The sequence below is a fragment of the Carcharhinus amblyrhynchos genome, chromosome 1, assembly GCF_965287045.1.
Source record: "Carcharhinus amblyrhynchos chromosome 1, sCarAmb.v2.hapA, whole genome shotgun sequence".
NCBI classification, from domain to species: Eukaryota; Metazoa; Chordata; class Chondrichthyes; order Carcharhiniformes; family Carcharhinidae; genus Carcharhinus; species Carcharhinus amblyrhynchos.
In genome coordinates, this window is record NC_137324.1 from 7,476,317 (window position 1) to 7,496,588 (window position 20,272).

Sequence of the window (20,272 nt, forward strand, 5' to 3'; positions counted from 1 at the left end):
CTCTCAGTGCAGCACTCTCTCATGCAGTACTTCTCAGTGTCACTCTCTCAGTGCCACACTCTCAGTGCTGCACTCTCTCAGTGCCACATTCTCTCAGTGCTGCACTCTCTCAGTGCTGCACTCTCTCAGTGCCGCACTCTCTCAGTGCCACACTCTCTCAATGCCACACTCTCTCAGTGCAGCATTCTCTCAGTGCTGCACTCTCTCAGTGCCACATTCTCAGTGCAGCACTCTTTCAGTGCCGAACTCTCTCAGTGCAGCACTCTCTCAGTGCAGCATTCTCTCAGTGCTGCACTCTCTCAGTGCCACATTCTCAGTGCAGCACTCTTTCAGTGCCGAACTCTCTCAGTGCAGCACTCTCTCAGTGCAGCATTCTCTCAGTGCAGCATTCTCTCAGTGCCACAGTCTCTCAGTGCTGCACTCTCTCAATGCCGAACTCTCTCAGTGCAGCACTCTCTCAGTGCAGCACTCTCTCAGTGCAGCATTCTCTCAGTGCTGCACTCTCTCAGTGCCACATTCTCAGTGCAGCACTCTTTCAGTGCCGAACTCTCTCAGTGCAGCACTCTCTCAGTGCAGCATTCTCTCAGTGCAGCATTCTCTCAGTGCCACAGTCTCTCAGTGCTGCACTCTCTCAATGCCGAACTCTCTCAGTGCAGCACTCTCTCAGTGCTGCACTCTCTCAATGCCGAACTCTCTCAGTGCAGCACTCTCTCAGTGCAGCACTCTCTCAGTGCCACACTCCCTCAGTGCTGCACTGTCTCAATGCTGCACTCTCTCAGTGCCGCACTCTCTCAGTGCCACACTCTCGGTGCCAGCCTTGGTTTTGTGCCCAAGTCGCTGGAGTGAGACTTTTGAATCCCTCTAAAATGGCCCACCGTGCCATTCAGTTCAAGGGCAATTAGGGATGGGCAATAAATGCTGGCCCAGCCAGCGACACACATGTCCCACGAATGGATTTTAAAGAAAGCCCCAGATACACAGTCGCCTCTTAGTCCAAATGATGTGGCCTATTTCAGCACCATGTGCCCAGTGGGAGCGCCCACCCCCCACCACCCTCCCCACCACTACCACCACCGAGCGATTCCTCACTCACAGCTCTCTCAAACCGAAAGTGCAGATTAAATCTTGGAACATGTGTGTCACTGGCTGGCCAGCTTTTATTGCCCATCCCCAGTTGCCCTTGAAAAGGTGATGGTGAGCTGCCTTCTTGAATCGCTGCAATCCATGTCATAGAGTCATCAAATCATAGAGATTTACAGCATGGGAACAGGCCCTTCAGCCCAACTTGTCCATGCTGCCCCTTTTATAACCCTTAAACTAATCCCAATTGCCCACGTTTCACCCATATCCCTCCATACCCACCTTACCCATGTAACTGTCTAAATGCTTTTTAAAAGACAAAATTGTACCCGCCTCTACTACTGCCTCTGGCAGCTCGTTCCAGACACTCACCACCATCCGTGCAAAAAAATTGCCCCTCTGGACCCTTTTTTACCTCTCCCCTTGAACCTATGACTATCACTGATTGCTGTGCAGACACATGGATTTGGGCCGGTGTCTGTGGGAGTTTGCGCATTCTCCCCGTGCTTGCGTGGGTTTTCTCCGGGTGCTCCGGTTTCCTCCCACACCCCAAAGATGTGCTGTTAGGCTGATTGGAGGTAATAAATTGTCCCTAAATTAGTTTTCCCTCAATGTGGAATGCCATAAGCATAGATAAGGGTCATGGGTGGAGGGGGGGACTGGTAATGTTAAAATGGCAGCTCGGGCTCGTTGGGCCAAAGGGCCTGTTTCCCAGGCTGTTTTTGTTCTTTGTTCTTTGTTCTTAGTTTTAGACTCCCCTACCTTTGGGAAAAGATATTGACTATCTAGCTGATCTGTGCCCCTCATTATTTTATAGACCTCTATAAGATCACCCCTCAGCCTCCTACACTCCAGGGAAAAAAGTCCCAGTCTATCCGGCCTCTCCTTATAACTCAATCCATCAAGTCCCGATAACACCCTAGTAAGACTTTTCTGCACTCTTTCTAGTTTAATAATATCCTTTCTATAATAGAGTGACCAGAATTTGCACACAGTATTCCAAGTGTGGCCTTACCAATGTCTTATACAATTTCAACAACACATCCCAACTCCTGTATTCAATGTTCTGACCAATGAAACCAAGCATGCCAAATGCCTTCTTCACCACTTTGTCCACCTGTGACTCCACTTTCAAGGAGCTATGAACCTGTACCCCGAGATCTCTTTGTTCTGTAACTCTCCCCAACGCCCTACCATTAACTGAGTAAGTCCTGCCCTGGTTCAATGTCTTGAACAACTTCAACAAGATGTGGTGCAGATACACCCGCAGTGCTGTTAGTGAGGGAGTGCCAGGATTTTGACCCAATGACCAATGATCTCCTTCTGCACTGTAGAAGTTCGATGATTCTCTCTCCTCTCCGAAGATGATTCTGAATATCTACAAGGATTGAGTTCTCTGTCCTGATGCCTCTTTACGCTTGGCTTGGTGACAAATGTTACCTGACAACCAATGTTCCTTATAATTTCTCTTCGATGTGTACCGTCTGTTTGTTACACCGTCCACTCCCTTTAAGGTACCTGATCACTTCACGGGAATATTGTTGGGATGTTTTACTGTGCTACATTAATGCAAGTTGTAATCCTATTGATGACCCAAGGTGTCTGTCACTGTCGTGCCGAGTCCTGTCCCATTTAGCATCCGGGGCTCAGGGACAATTGGTTTGGTGTGATGATAGGAACATGGGAATATAGGAGCAGAAGTTGGAAAATTTAGCCCTTCTCGCCTGCTCCGCCATTCAAACAGATCATAGCTGATCTCTCCCTGCTCTCAAATCCACCTCTCCATCTGTTCTGCCTCTTTTTATTCAAAACATATCTATCCCCTTCTTGAAACTATTTAATGAATCAGATTCCACTGCGCTGTGGGGCAGAGAGTTCCACAAATCCACCACCCTCTGCAAGAAGTAATTCCTTCTTATCTCAGTTTTAAATCTACCGCCTCTCAACCTATACCTGTGGCCTCTTGTTCTTGACCTCTAGTTCTGGGTGGCACAGTAGCTCAGTGGTTAGCACTGCTACTTCACAGCTCCAGGGTCCTGGGTTTGATTCCTGGCTCAGGTCACTGTCTGTGTGGAGTTTGCACATTCTCCTCGTGTCAGAGTGGGTTTCCTCCAGGTGCTCTGGTTACCTCCCACAGTCCAAAGATGTGAGGGTTAGGTTGATTGGCCATGTTAAAATTGCCCCTTAGTGTCCAGGGATGTGTAGGTTAGAGAGATTAGTGGGTAATATATATGGGGATAGGGCCTGGGTGGGATTGTGTTCGGTACAGACTCGATGGGCCAAAGGGCCTCTTTCTGCACTGTAGGGTTCTATGATTCTTAGATTGGCCCATAAGAGGAGACATTTGGTCTACATTTACTTTACCAACCCCTTTTAAATTTTATATAAATCCATCCCCTCTCATCCTCCTAAACTCCAGCAAGTACAAGCTGTTTAATCTCTCTTCATACATCAACCCCTTCATCCCCAGAATCAATCTGGTGACCCTCCTCTGAGCTGCCTCCAACGCCACCACATCCTTCCTCAAATAAGGAGACCAAAGTTGGACGCAATCCTCCAGATGTGGTCTCACCAACACCCTATACAATTACTGCACAAGAAATGCATTTTAATCATGTTCTCTGCAGGGTTCTTTTTCAAGTTTGCCTAAGCCTTTCTTGTTTTGATGTTGTGTTGTCTGTAACCGGTGTGTTTTATTGTTGTTGGAGCAGAATAATTGAAGGAATGACTATTTTTAAGCCAGGTTAACGTCCAACAGACCTCCCCCTCTCAGTGACTGGATCCTGGATCCTCCCTCTGTGACCGGATCCTGAACTTCCTAACTCACAGACCACAATCAGTAAGGATAGGCAACAACATCTCCTCCACAATCATCCTCAACACCGGTGCCCCACCAGGCTGTGTTCCCAGCCCCCTACTATACTCCTTATACACCTATGACTATGTGGCCAAATTCCCCTCCAATTCGATTTTCAAGTTTGCTGACCATAGTGGGTCGGATCTCAAACAATGATGAGACAGAGTACAGGAATGAGATAGAGAATCTGGTGAACTGGTGCGGCGACAATAATCCCTCCCTCAGTGTCAACAAAATGAAGGAGATTGTCATCGAGTTCAGGAAGCGTAAAGGAGAACATGCCCCCTGTCTACATCAACGGGGATGAAGTAGAAAGGGTCGAGAGCTCCCAGATCGCCAAACTGGTCCCCACATGTCAACACTATAGTTGAGGAAGCCTACCAACACCTCTACTTTCTTAGAAGACTTTACAGATCAACCATAGAAAGCATTCCTTCTGGTTGTATCACAGCTTGCTCTGTTCCTGCTCCGTTCACAGTTCCTGCTCTGCCCAAGACCTCAAGAAACTACCAAAAGCTGTGAATGTAGCCCAATCCATCACATAAACCAGCCTCCCATCCACACTTCCCACTGCCTCGGCAAAGCAGTCAGCATTATTAAGGACCCTTCGCACCCCGGACATTCTCCTTTCCACCTTCTTCCTGCAGGAAAAAGATAAAAATACCTGAGATCGCATACCAATCAACTCAAGAACAGCTTCTTCCCTGCTGCTGTCAGACTTTTGAATGGACTTACCTTGTGTTAAGTTGATCTTTCTCTACCCTCTAGCTATGGCTGTGACACCACATTCTGCACTCTCTCCTTTCCTTCTCTATGAACGGTATGTTTTGTCTGTATAGCGCGCAAGAAACAATACTTTTTACTGTATGTTAATACAAGTGACAATAATAAATCAAATCAAGCCCACCTCTCGAAACACCCTACCTGCCACATCACACCTCGTTCCATGATTGGCCATGCTAAATTGCCCCTCAGTGTCAGGGAAATTAAAGAACAAAGAACAACACCGCACAGGAAACAGGCCCTTTGGTCCTACAAGCCCACACTGCCATTCTAACAATCAGTGAGTGCCTCATTCCAATCCTTCTTCTACCTATGACCTTTGTCTACGTCTCTTGGACTCCACAATAAAGGTGTGCAAATTTAGAGAATTTATGTGCTCCAGATTAAGGGAGGTCTAATTTAGAGACAATTTGTTACACCAATCAGCCTAAAAGCACGTTTTTGGGGTGTGGGAGGAAACCGGAGCACCCGGAGAAAACCCACGCAAGAACAGGGAGAATGTACAAACTCCCGCAGACACCGACCCAAGTCCATGTAACTGCGCAGCAAACAGTGATAGTCACTGAGCTGTCATGTTGCCCATCAGTTGGTCGAGGGTCCCCCTCACCCCACGCCCCATAAGAAGTAGGTACCATCCTTTCGAACCATTCCCTTCCACAACACAGCCATGGTTCAAACTCAGGCACGTTTTGCTCCAATTACCAGCATTGAAAGTTCTCCCTGCGACAGAGAAGTTGCAGGATTGGGGAATGAGTTTTAGAATTAGAATAAGAATGAGAAGGGTAAGTGCGTCAAATTGCAGGGAGAGGGCCTGGTGATTTTGTTGTCGGTGCAGACTCGATGGGCCGAATGGCCTCCTTCTGCACTAGGGGGTTCTATGATCCCACACAATCCCATTCAATCCCACCCCATTCTAACATGACCCACCCTGTTCCAATGTCACCGCACTCACGCCTAGACTGGTGGCCTGTGGAACTTGGTCTGCACTGTGCCTGAGAAATGGACTTCTTCCATCATGTGATATGAACATTGCGGCCAAAAACCATGGGAAATATCGGTTTCTTTCTCATTCAGAGCATTAGCAGTTCCCACCAGTCCGTGAGTATCTTTATTTATGTTTATGCATGTAAATTAGAAGAAATATTTTCAAATGTCAGGTTCTGATCTTATTATCCAACAGCCCCAGGGAGTTGGCAAGATGGAGATCATTTAGCAATCCCAAAACTTGTGCATCAGTCATTCCCTTTAAAGAAAATGAGATGATGGTGGGAATGTTATGGGAAAATTTGCAATTCCATTACAGAAGCTAGTCAGAGAGGTCCGCTGGGAATGAGTCACTGACTCAACTTATTATTCTGAACTCATTCTCTTTTCCGTTCGAGGAATTAGTAGGTACAGCAGCTGAGGTTTCCTGCAGTGGGGATGATTCCTGAGTGATTTCAAGCTACTTCTCGCTGACCCTTTTTTCCGAGACCAGGAGAAGGGAGGAGAACACACATCTTATCCAAAGCATTTCACAGTGAGAGCTTTACTCCCGAACTGCTTGCACCATTGTAATGTGCTACAAGCTGAAATAGCTCAGTTCAGAGGCTGGTAGACTGAACATCGAATGGTCCCTGGTTTGGGCATGAACCCACGTGCTGGCTTTCTTTGGGCGGCACGGTGGCACAGTGCTTAGCGCTGCTGCCTCACAGCACCAGGGACCCAGGTTCGATTCCCAGCTCGGGTCACTGTCTCTGTGGAGTCTACACGTTCTCTGCGTGGGTGTGCTCCGGTTTCCTCCCACAGTCTGAAAGACGCGCTGGTTAGGTGAATTGGCCACGTTACGTTGTCCCTCAGTGTACCTGAACAAGCACCGGAGTGTGGCGACTAGGGGACTTTCACAGTAACTTCACTGCAGTGTTAATGTAAGCTTATTTGTGAAACTAATAAATAAAGTTTAACTTTAGAAAGCACAGTAGTCAACTTTCACACTAAGCTCCCACAATCAGAAAAATCTGTAATTGTGGTGTTTATTTCTTGGAAACACACAAATATCGAAACTACAAACAGGAGTAGGCCATTTGGCCCTTCCAACCTGCTGCTGAGTATGCCTTGACCCCCATATCCCTTGACCCCTTTCACCCCAAGAGCTGTATCTAGAATCATATAGTGCAGAAGAGGCCCTTCGGCCCACTGACCCTGCACCAACATGTGAGAAACACCTGACCTCCCACCTAACCCCAATTCTAAGCCCTTCTTGTCATTTTGACCTCAACTATTTTGATTTGATTTGATTTATTATTGTCACATGTATTAATATGCCATGAAAAGTATTGTTTCTTGCGCGCCACACAGACGAAGCATACCATTCATAGAGAAGGAAAGGAGAGACTGCAGAATGTAGTGTTATAGTCACGGCTAGGGTGTAGAGAAAGATCAACTTAGTGCAAAGTAGGTCCATGCAAAAGTCTGACGGCAGCAGGGAAGAAGCTGTTCTTGAGTCGGTTGGTATGTGACCTCAGACTTTCGTATCTCTTTTCTCGACGGAAGAAGGTAGAAGAGAGAATGTCCGGGATGTGTGGAGTCCTTAATTATGTTGGCTGCTTTTCCGAGGCAGTGGGAGTGGGGAGGATGCAGAATTTGGTGTCACAGCCATAGCTGGGATGTAGAGAAAAATTAATCAGTTGAATGTATAAAGGCAAACACATTACCCCCTCACCATCCCACCCACTCTTGCACCCCATCCCCTCTCCAGAATTGGCCCTCCCCATCTCCTCATGTCTCCCTCAGCCCCTCCTGCCACTGCACACCCTCTTATTTCTCTGCCCTCCGCACGCCCCCGACAACTCGCCTTCCCTTGCTCCCCGTCCTTCTCAATCCCCACCTCCCTCCTCACTCTTTCCCTCGTCGTTCCTCTTACGCCTACCCCGCCTCGGACCCTCCCAGCCACCTCTCTTCACCAGCCACCCCTCTCTCGTTTTCCCCCCCATGCTGTCCTGTTGCACCCTCCCCCCCCCACCGCCCCCCCCCCCCCCCACCGCCCCCCCCCCCCCACCGTGTCCATCTCCGATCAAGTTTTGGCTTTCAAATGTTGAAGAAGCTGTACCACGCTCCCTGCTTTCCACCTGACGGGAAGCGCGGCTCCAGAATCCCTTTGGAGCAACGAGCGATTGGGTGATGCGGGGTTAAGAGGGCCCACTACTGTTCAGCTCTGATCAGGAAGCAATCCAAATGGGGCAAGGGTGAGCTTGGGCCTAGCCAGTTACTGTTGCTATGACACTGTTTCCCGAGAGTGTACTCCAGATTGTGGAAAGATGCTATCCAGACGGATCAGTTGCCTGTAGTCACTTACTAGACAAACACTGACCTGCACACAACCCAACAGCTCCCACACTCAGTATTCCTGGCACTTTTTGGATGCATCTTTATCCGTAGATTGTTTGCAATAAACAATCTTACTTTCTGCCTGGTTACAGAGGTAACCATGGAGGGTCAGAGGGCAGGGCATTCTGTTTCTTTCTTGCCACGTTTGGAATATAGTGTTCAATTCTGGTCGCCACACTACCAGAAGGATGTGGAGGCTTTGGAGAGGGTGCAGAAAAGATTTACCAGGATGTTGCCCTGGTCTGGAGGGCATTACCCATGAGGAGAGTTTACTCAGCTTGTTCTCACTGGAACAACAGAGGTTGAGGGGTGACCTGATGGAGGTCTACAAGATTATGAGTGGCACGGGACAGAGTGGATACTCCGATGCTCTCTCCTAGGGTAGGAAAGTCAAGAACTAGGGGGACAAAAGTTTCAGGTGCGTGGGGAAATGTTTAGAGGAGATGTTGGGGGTGAGTTTTTCTACACAGAAGGTGGTGAATGTCTGGAACGCGCTGCCCAGGGAGGTGGTGGGAGCAGGTATGATGGTGGCATTTAAGGGGCAACTAGATGAATCCATAAATAGGATGGGAATGAAAGGATATGGACTTGGTAAGTGCACACGGTTTTAGTTTGGGCAGGCATCATGGTTGGCACAGGTTTGGAGGGCCGAAGGGCCTGTTCCTGAGCCGTTCTTTTCTTTGTTCTTTGTATATCAGAACGGTGATATTGTCACTAGACTATTGATCCTGAAACTCAGCTAATGGGTGGGATTCTCCAGCCACTCTCACCTGAAAACTTCAGTGGACTTTTACATTGCCCACCCCCACCTGCTGGAAGTCCAGCAGTCGGCAGGATGACAGAATTCCGGCCAATGTTCTGGGGACCCGGGTTCGAATCCCACCAGGGCAGATGGAGGAATCTGTATTCGATAAAAAAAATCAGGAATGAGGAATCTACTAATCATCGTAAACTATTGTCGATTATCAGGAAAACCCATCTGGTTCACTAATGTCCTTGGGGGATGGAAATCTGCCAAGCTTATCTGGTCTGGCCTACACGTGACTCCAGAGTTTTGTATCCTTTTCCTAACAGAGAAAGGTGGAAGAGAGAATGCCTGGTGTGCGTGGGGTCCTTAATTCTTCTGGCTGTTTTGCCAAAGCAGCGGAAAGTGTAGACAGAGTCAATGGATGGGAGGCTGGTTTGTGTGATGGACTGGGCTACGTTCACAACTCTTTGTAGTTCCTTGCAGCCTTGGGCAGATCAGGAGACCATACCAAGCTGTGATACAACCAGAAAGAATGCTTTCTGTGGTGCATCTATAAAAATTGATTAGAGTCAGGGCAGACATACCGAAATTCCTTAGCCTCTTCACCCACGGGCGAGGTTTTCCAGCCACGCTGGCCCCAGGACTGGAAAATCCCACCCAAGATCAACAGGAAAAGTAAAGTTTATTTATTAGACTTACTAGACCATAGATTTACATTAACACGGCAATGCAGTTATTGTGAAAGTCCCCTAGTCGCCACTCTCCGGCGCCTGTTCGGGTACACTGCGGGAGAATTTAGCATGGCCAATGCACCGAACCAGCACGTCTTTCAGACTGTGGGAGGAAACAGGAGCATCCGGAGGAAACCCCCACGGAGAGAATGGGCAAACTCCACACATTCAGTGACCCAAGCCGGGAATTGAACCCGGGTCCCTGGCACTGTGAGGTACAGTGCTAACCACTGTGCCACCGTGTCACCCTTTCCACGGTCCGGCCATCGCCCGCTTAAACGCCTGTGAAAATACTGCCCCATATGAGGATTATCATATCCAATCAGTCACGATCTTATCGAATGGTGGAGCAGGTTTGATGGGCCGAATGGCCTACTTCTGCTCCTGTGCCTTTTGGTTGCTCGTGACCTGGTGTGGGATGGTTATACTGATCGTGCCCTACACATTCCCAAACCTGTATCCGTGGAGCTGAAGGAGGAATGACTCTGGCCACCCTTGAACCAGGATTGGTGACAGCAATCAATGAAGGTGAGATAGATTTCTCTTAGTGCGGGTCGGATTTAACATCCTGCATTCATCCATTTTTATTCCTCTCCCTCTAGACAGGATGTTGAACACCAGCCATCTCACACCCAACTGGGGGGACGCAACATTTAAGTTATGAAGAGAGGTTGGATAGGCTTGGGGTGTTTTCTCTGGAGCAGAGAAGGCCCGGGGTGACCTGATTGAGACGTTCAAGAAGCTGTTCCCCTTCATCGAAGGGTCAGTTACGAGGGGACACAAGTTAAAAGTGAGGTTTCGGGGGGATTTGAGGAAAAACTTTTTTACCCAGAGGCTGGTGACAGTCTGGAATGCGCTGCCTGGAAGGTTGGCACGGTGGCACAGTGGTTAGCACTGCTGCTTCACAGCTCCAGGGTCCTGGGTTCGATTCCCGGCTCGGGTCACTGTCTGTGTGGAGTTTGCGCATTCTCCTCGTGTCTGCGTGGGTTTCCTCCGGGTACTCCGGTTTCCCCCCACAGTCCAAAGATGTGCGGGTTAGGTTGATTGGCCATGCTAAGAAATTGCCCCTTGGTGTTCTGAGATGCGTGGATTAGTGGGTAAAAATATGTGGGGATATGGAGGTAGGAGGTGGGATTGTGGTCAGTGCAGACTCGATGGGCCAAAGGGCCTCTATCTGCACTGTATCTCTCTATGATCTCGTGGCAGAGGCAGGATGCCTCACATCCTTTAAAAAAAGTACTTAGATAAGTACTTGGCACGCCGTAACGTTCAAGGCTATGGCCAAGTGCTGGGAAGTGGGGTTAGGTGGGCAAGTCAGGGCCTTTCATGTGTCGATACAGACTCGATGGGCCGAAGGGCCTTTTCTGTACTGTAGCACTCTTGTGATTCTGTAATTGTAATAGTGCTGAACACAGGCAGAGACTGGGAGGAACCTAACCCTGTTACACCCACCTCTGCCCTGTTTAGTGATGCACAGATTAAAGTTAAAATATTATCATCCATTAAGTCCTTCCAGCCAATCCCACCAATCATTACTCAATTGATCAGACCTTCTTCTCAAACTGGGAACCAACCGGTAAACTCTTGCTGCCATTTCCACAGTTCAATCTTTACCCTTTTATGGGGTGTGGCCATCACTGGCATTTATTGCCCATCCCCAGTTGCCCTTGAACGAGTGGCTTGCTTGGGCATTTCAGAGGGCATTTGAGAGTCAACCACATTGCTGTGGGTCTGGAGTCACATGTAGGCCAGGCCGGGTAAGGACGGCAGATTTCCTTCCCTAAAGGACATTTTTTTTTAAACAACAATCGATAGCTATTGCCATGGTCACCATCACTGAGACAGGCTTTATTTTCCAGATTTTATTCAGTGAATTTAAATTCCACCAGATCCTTTGTTGGGATTTGAACCCTTGACCCCAGAGCATCAGCCTGGCCCTCTGGAGTATCAGTCCCATGACAGCACCATGGCTTCACTGTCTCACCCTATATTGGATGCACCACTCTAGCTGAGGGCTAACCAGTGATTTATGGAGATTTAACAGAGTTCCTGCCTTCAGTAGCTCCTTTAATCCAAAAGGTCCACTCTCAACCTTAACCAAAAGTTTAAAAAATCCAAAACAACAGCAGTTTGCATTTGGATAGCGCTTTTAAGGTGATGAAATACTCTGAGGTGCTTCAAAAGAGCATTTCCAGGCATAATTTAATACTAAGCCAGGAGACATTAGGCCAGGTAACCCTTGGCTCAAAGGAGCCTTAAAGGAAAGGGCAGCGAGAGAGGCAAAGAGAGTATCGGGGAGGAAATCCCAGAGCTTAGGACCTAGGTAACCTATAGTTTTGATTTGATTTGATTTATTATTGTCACATGTATTCATATGCAATGAAAAGTATTATTTCTTGCGCACTATACAGACAAAGCATACTGTTCATAGAGCAGGAAACAAGAGAGTGCAGAATGCTAGGGTGTTGAGAAAGAGAAAGGTACATCCATTCAAGTTTTAGGTAGGTCCATTCAGAAACCTGATGGCAGCAGGGAAGAAGCTGTTCTTGAGTTGGTTGATACGTGACCTCAGGCTTTTGCATCTTTTTCTTGATGGAAGAAGGTGGAAGAGAGAATCTCCGGGGTGCATGAGGTCCTTGATTACGCTGGCTACGTTTCCGAGGCAAAGGGAAGTGTAGACAGAGTCAATAGATGGGAGGCTGGTTGTGGATGGACTGGGCTTTGTTCGTGACCGTTGTAGTTTCTTGTGGTCTTGGACAGAGCAGGAGCCCGTACCAAGCTGAGATGCTCTCTGTGGTGCATCTGTAAAAGTTGGTGAGAGTCATAGCGAACATGCCAAATTTCCTTAGCTCCTGAAAAAGTAGGGATATTGGTGGGAGTACTTAAATATAGGTCGGCACGGAGGGGGACCAAGACATAGACCATAGAACATTACAATGCAGTACAGGCCCTTCGGACCTCGATGTTGCGCCGACCAGTGGAACCAATCTAATGACCCTCTAACCTAAACTATTCCAATGTTATCCATATGCCTATCCACTGACCATTTGAACGCCCTCAAAGTTGGCGAGTCCACAACTGCTGCAGGCAGGGCATTCCACGCCCTTACTACCCTCTGAGTAAAGAACCTACCTCTGACATCCGTCCTATAACTATCACCCCTCAATTTAAAGCTATGTCCCCTCGTGTTAGCCATCACCATCCGAGGAAAAAGGCTCTCACTGTCCACCCTATCTAACCCTCTGATCGTCTTGTATGCCTCAATTAGGTCACCTTGTAGCCTTCTTCTCTCTAATGAAAATAACCTCAAGTCCCTCAGCCTTTCCTCATAAGACCTTCCCACCATACCAGGCAACACCTTGGTAAACCTCCTCTGCACCCTTTCCAATGCCTCCACATCCTTCTTATAATGCGGCGACCAGAACTGTACACAGTACTCCAAGTGCGGCCGCGCCAGAGTTTTGTACAGTTGTAACATGACCTCGCGGCTCCGAACTTCAATCCCTCTACCAATAAAAGCTAACACACCGTACAGGTTGTTGGAGATCTGGACACTAGAAACTTGAAGCTCTCAATCATTTCTACTTCATCCCCGTTGATGTAGACAGGGGCATGTTCTCCACTACGTTTAGTGGAGTGTTTAAAACCAGGGGGTGCTCAAGAGGCCAGAATATGCAGAGTGTGGAGGTCCTGAGTGTTGTGGGGCTGGAGGAGATGACAGAGGTAGGAAAGATTGAGAACATAGAACATAGAACACTACAGCACAAACAGGCCCTTCGGCCCACAAGTTGCGCTGATCATATCCCTACCTACCAGGCCTATCTATAGGCCTCAATCCCATTAAATCCCATGTACTCCTCTCTGAGGCTACAGAGAGATTGAAAAACAAGGATGGAAGCTTTCAAGCTGAGTTGTTGCTTAACCAGGGAACAGCAGGGGTCAGAGAGCACGGCGAGGGGGCAGGGGTGATGGGGCAGTGGGGCTTGCTGGGTGTTAGGACATGGGCAGCAATGTCCAACTGGGCAAAAAATGCACAAAAACAAATGTCGACATCATTGCAGTTTCCTGAAGTGACTGATGGTGATGTAGAGGCTGCAACATCTTGTAAACATCTGGGAAGGAGAACACGAGTAAACAGCTCGCAAACAAAAACCAGAGATGAGCAATTAGATGTGGCCACACTTCACCCAAATATTTAGCCACGGGTGAGGGAGAGTTCAGCCAGATTTGCGAATTGAGACCCTCCCATTTCTAACTTTCCAGTTACGGCTGCTGAACTTATCTGCCTGACTGCTGGCCCGCTCCAGTCGCTGAGCGACGTATGCTTCTGCGTCGGAAAAGGTTTGCGCACGTTTTGGCCAACAGCCAAACAGCTTTACAAAGAACAAAGCAAAGAACAACACAGCACGGGAAACAGGCCCTTCGGCCCAACGAGCCCGTGCCGCCATTTTAACATTGTGAGTTCCCTCTTCCACCCATGACCTTTATCTACGCTTATGGCTCTCCACATTGGAAACCAGACTGAGGGAAGACTAATTTAGGGACAATTTGTTACACCAATCAGCCTAAGAGCACATCTTTGGGGTGTGGGAGGAAACCAGAGCACCCGGAGAAAACCCACGCAAGCATGGGGAGAATGTGCAAACTCCCACAGACACTGGCCCAAATCCACGTATCTGCACAGCAAACAGTGATAGTCACTGAGCTGCCGTGTTGCCCATCAGCTGGTCCAGTTTAAGCGTACATGTGAAGCTCTAGGCAACTCTCGAAACATCCAAGAGCAGCCCTCGCACGACCCACCACGTGTATGCCCCTTGTTGGACAACAAGGTGGACAGAAATTCCCGAAATTCTAACCATATGAACCCTTTGATATTGATGGCCCTGCAAGTCTTCTTGAAGAGGTTTGACGTATTGGTCAGAGAAATGGGTCAATGAATACCAAAGTCACTTATGCAAATATATGGACATGTATAAACTGGCACCAGAAAAACGACAGTGAGCTCCTTGGACTGCTCCCCCAACCTGGTTTTCTAGATTCTTTCAACAAAGGGATGGCACGGTGATTAGCCAGGGACCTGGGTTTGATTCTGGCTCAGGTCACTGTCTGTGCAGAGTCTGCACATTCTCCCCGTGTCTGCGTGGATTTCCCCCGGTTTCCTCCCAAAGACATGCTGGTTAGGGTGCATTGGCCATGCTAAATTCTCCCTCGGTGTACCCGAGCAGGCGCCAGAGTGTGGCAGCTCGGGGATTTTCACAGTAACTTCCTTACAGTGTTAATGTAAACCTACTTGTAACACTAATGAAGCACTGCTGCCTCACAGCGCCAGGGACCCGGGTTCGAGCCTGGCTTGGGTCACTGTCTGTGCGGAGTCGGTACATTCTCCTCGTGTCTTTGCACTTATCAACAGGGGGGTTTGAGTTTAAGAGCCGTGGGGTCATGCTGCAACTATACCGGATGTTGGTGAGACCACATTTGGAATAATTTGTTCAGTTCTGATCGCCTCACTATAAGAAGGATGTGGAAGCATTGGAGAGAGTGCAGAGGAGATTTACCAGGATGCTGCCTGGTTTGGAGGGTAGGTCTTATGAGGAAAGGTTGAGGGAGCTGGGGCTTTTCTCTTTGGAGCGGAGGAGGATGAGAGGCAACTTAATAGAGGTTTATAAGATGATGAGGGATAGATAGAGTGGACATGCAGAGACTATTTCCTCGGGTGGATGTAGCTGTTACTAGGGGGCATAACTATAAGGTTCATGGTGGGAGATGCAGGAGGGATGTCCAAGGTAGATTCTTTACTCAGAGAGTGGTTGGGGTGTGGAATGCACTGCCTGCTGTGATAGTGGAGTCGCACACTTGAGGAACTTTCAAGCGGTTATTGGGTAGGCACATGGAACAGACCGGAATGATAGGAATAGAATGCTGCTCCCCTGTCACACCCCTCCCGGGCCGGATAATGCCTTCCCCCTCGTCCCCACAGACATTTCCCCTACCCCCACAACATTACTGACCCCCTTAACCACACCCCCCCCACCCCTCCCACCATCCAGACTCATCGTGGACCCCTTCCCTCCTTCCTCACATTTCTCCCACTAATCTCAGACAGAGTGGCAGCGGACCCCCCCCCTTCCCCCCCCCCCCCTTCACTGATCTCAGACAGAGTGGCAGCGGACCCCCCCCTCCCCCTCACTGATCTCAGACAGAGTGGCAGCGGACCCCCCCCCCTTCCCCCTCACTGACCTCAGACAGAGTGGCAGCGGACCCCCCCCTTCCCCCTCACTGATCTCAGACAGAGTGGCAGCGGACCCCCCCCTTCCCCCTCACTGATCTCAGACAGAGTGGCAGCGGACCCCCCCTCCCCTCCCTCACTGATCTCAGACAGAGTGGCAGCGGACCCCCCCCTTCCCCCTCACTGATCTCAGACAGAGTGGCAGCGGACCCCCCCCTTCCCCCTCACTGATCTCAGACAGAGTGACAGCGGACTCGCCCCCTCACTGATCTCAGACAGAGTGACAGCGGACCCCCCCTCCTCCCCCCTCACTGATCTCAGACAGAGTGGCAGCGGACCCCCCCCTTCCCCCTCACTGATCTCAGACAGAGTGACAGCGGACCCCCCCCTCCTCCCCCCTCACTGATCTCAGACAGAGTGGCAGCAGACCCCCCCCTTCCCCCTCACTGATCTCAGACAGAGTGGCAGCGGACCCCCCCCTCCCCCCCTCACTGATCTCAGACAGAGTGGCAGCGGACCCCCCCTTCCCCCCTCACTGATAGAACATAGAACATAGAACATTACAGCGCAGAACAGGCCCTTCGGCCCACGATGTTGCGCCGACCAGTTACAAAAACAATGACCCACTAGCCTATACCAATCCCTTCTCGTCCATAAACCTATCCAGAGATCTCTTAAATGCCCCCAAACTAGACGCATTTACAACTGCAGCAGGCAGGGCATTCCAATCCCTCACCACCCGCTGGGTAAAGAACCTACCCCTGACATCCGTCCTGTAGCTACCCCCCCTTAATTTAAAGCCATGCCCCCTCGTGCTAGCTTTCTCCATCCGAGGAAAAAGGCTATCACTATCCACCCTATCTAAACCTCTAATCATCTTATATGTTTCAATAAGATCCCCTCTTAGCCGCCTTCTTTCCAATGAAAACAACCCTAAATCCCTCAGTCTCTCCTCATAGGACCTCCCCACCATACCAGGCAACATCCTAGTAAACCTCCTCTGCACCCTCTCCAATGCCTCCACATCCTTCTTGTAATGCGGGGACCAGAACTGCACACAGTACTCCAAGTGCGGCCGCACTAGAGTAGTGTACAGTTGCAACATGACGCTGCGACTCCTAAATTCAATCCCCCTACCAATAAACGCCAAGACACCGTACGCCTTCTTAACAACCTTATCTACTTGATTCCCAACTTTCAGGGATCTATGTACACACACACCTAGATCCCTTTGTTCATCCACACTATTCAAAGTCCTCCCGTTAGCCCTATACTCGACACATCTGTTGCTCCTACCAAAGTGAATTACCTCACACTTCTCCGCATTAAATTCCATCCGCCACCTCTCGGCCCAGCTCTGCAACCTATCTAAGTCTCCCTGCAGACTATGACACCCTTCCTCACAATCTACCACACCTCCAACTTTGGTGTCATCAGCAAATTTACTAATCCACCCAACTATACCCTCATCCAGATCATTAATAAAAATTACAAACAACAGTGGCCCCAAAACAGATCCCTGAGGCACACCACTCGTAACTGAACTCCATGATGAATATTTACCATCAACCACCACCCTCTGTCTCCTATCTGATAGCCAATTCCTGATCCAACTTCCTAGATTACCCACAATCCCATACATCTGCATTTTCTGCAGAAGCCTACTATGGTGAACCTTATCGAACGCCTTACTAAAATCCATATATACCACGTCAACTGCCTTGCCCCCATCCACCTCTTTGGTCACCTTCTCAAAAAACTCAATAAGGTTAGTAAGGCACGACCTACCCGCTACAAAACCATGCTGACTATTTCTAATCAATTCATTACACTCCAAATAACTATAAATCCTATCCCTAATAATTTTTTCTAAAACCTTGCCCACAACAGAAGTAAGACTCACCGGTCTATAATTCCCGGCAAAGTCTCTGTTCCCCTTCTTAAACAATGGGACAACATTCGCTATCCTCCAATCCTCCGGGACTACACCAGAGACCAATGACGACCTGAAGATCAGAGCCAGAGGCTCTGCAATCACCTCTCTAGCCTCCCAGAGAATCCTAGGGTAGATCCCATCCGGACCAGGGGACTTATCTATTTTCAGCCCCTCAAGAATTTCCAGCACATCCCCCTTATCAACTGTAATACTGTCTATTTTACACCCCTGCAACCCAATGTCCTCCTCAGCTATATTCATGTCCCCCTGCGTGAACACTGAAGAGAAATATTGGTTCAATACTTCTCCAATCTCCTCCGGTTCCACACACAACTTCCCCCTGCTGTCTGTAACTGGCCCTAATCTTGCCCTGACCAACCTTCTGTTCTTGACATACCTATAGAACGCCTTAGGATTCTCCTTAATCCTATCAGCCAAAGTCTTCTCATGTCCTCTTATAGCCCTTCTCAACTCACTCTTCAACTCCCTCCTAGCCAATCTAAAGCTTTCTAGTGCACTATCTGAGCCCTCCAATCTCATCCGAACATAAGCCTCCTTTTTCTTTTTAACCATCGACTCAACTCTTTTAGTGCACCACGGTTCCCTAGATCTACCAAATCCTCCATGCCTGACAGGGACATACCTATCAAGGACTCGCAGTAGCTGCTCCTTGAAAAAACTCCACATTTCGGACGTTCCCAGTCCCTGTAATCTCCTAGTCCAATCTATGCTTCCTAATTCACTCCTAATAGCCTCATAATTGCCCTTACCCCAGCTAAAACTACTGACCCGAGGTTCATGCCTATCCCTTCCCATCACTAAGGTGAACGTAACCGAATTGTGGTCACTATCACCAAAATGCACACCAACTTCCAAGTCTAGCACCTGGTCTGGCTCATTACCCAGCACCAAATCCAATATAGCCTCACCTCTAGTTGGCCTATCTACATACTGACTCAAAAAACCTTCCTGCACGCTTTGTACAAACTCAGACAGATCTCAGACAGAGTGGCAGCGGACCCCCCCCTTCGCCCTCACTGATCTCAGACAGAGTGGCAGCGGACCCCCCCCTTCCCCCTCACTGATCTCAGACAGAGTGGCAGCGGACCCCCCCCCTTCCCCCTCACTGATCTCAGACAGAGTGACAGCGGACCCCCCCTCCCCCCCTCACTGATCTCAGACAGAGTGACAGCGGACCCCCCCCTCCCCCCCTCACTGATCTCAGACAGAGTGGCAGCGGACCCCCCCCTCCCCCCCTCACTGATCACAGACAGAGTGACAGCAGACCCCCCCCTTCCCCCCTCACTGATCTCAGACAGAGTGGCGGCGGACCCCCCCCTCCCCCCCTCACTGATCACAGACAGAGTGGCAGCAGACCCCCCCTCCCCCCCTCACTGATCTCAGACAGAGTGACAGCGGACCCCCCCCTCCCCCCCTCACTGATCTCAGACAGAGTGGCAGCAGACCCCCCCCTTCCCCCCTCACTGATCTCAGACAGAGTGGCGGCGGACCCCCCCCTCCCCCCCTCACTGATCACAGACAGAGTGGCAGCAGACCCCTCCTCCCCCCCTCACTGATCTCAGACAGAGTGACAGCGGACCCCCCCCTCCCCCCCTCACTGATCTCAGACAGAGTGGCAGCAGACCCCCCCTTCCCCCCTCACTGATCTCAGACAGAGTGGCAGCGGACCCTCCCCTTCCCCCCCTCACTGATCTCAGACAGAGTGGCAGCGGACCCCCCCCTCCCCCCCCCTCACTGATCTCAGACAGAGTGGCGGCGGACCCCCCCCCCTCCCCCCCCTCACTGATCTCAGACAGAGTGGCGGCGGACCCCCCCCCCACCCCCCCCCCCTCACTGATCTCAGACAGAGTGGCGGCGGACCCTCCCCTCCCCCCTCACTGATCTCAGACCGAGTGGCAGCGGACCCCCCCCCCCTCACTGATCTCAGACAGAGTGGCAGCGGACCCCCCCCTTCCCCCCTCACTGATCTCAGACAGAGTGGCGGCGGACCCCCCCCCCACCCCCCCCCCCCTCACTGATCTCAGACAGAGTGGCGGCGGACCCTCCCCTCCCCCCTCACTGATCTCAGACCGAGTGGCAGCGGACCCCCCCCCCCTCACTGATCTCAGACAGAGTGGCGGCGGAGCCCATAGATACACGCAGATGCATTTATATGGCCGTTGCGCCCATTTCGGGTGGGGTCCCGATCGCAGCCATTTTCAGGCCTTGGTAAAGGGGTAAGTGTGGTGGAGGTGGCACAGATCACCCGACTCGCCTCACGTCCGACTTCACCCAGCGTTCGCCCCCGGAAACGGGCTCAACGCGATGGCTAAATCAGGCCTTAAGGGCCAATTTAGCATGGCCAATCAACCTAACCCGCACATCTTGGGACTTTGGGAGGAATCCAGAGCACCCGGAATGCTGACATAAGAAATAGGCATGATGTGGGTATGCCGGCGTTGGACTGGCGTAAACACAGTAAAAAGTCTGACAACACCAGGTTTTAGTCCAACCTATTTATTTGATAATATTCTCACTAGCTTTC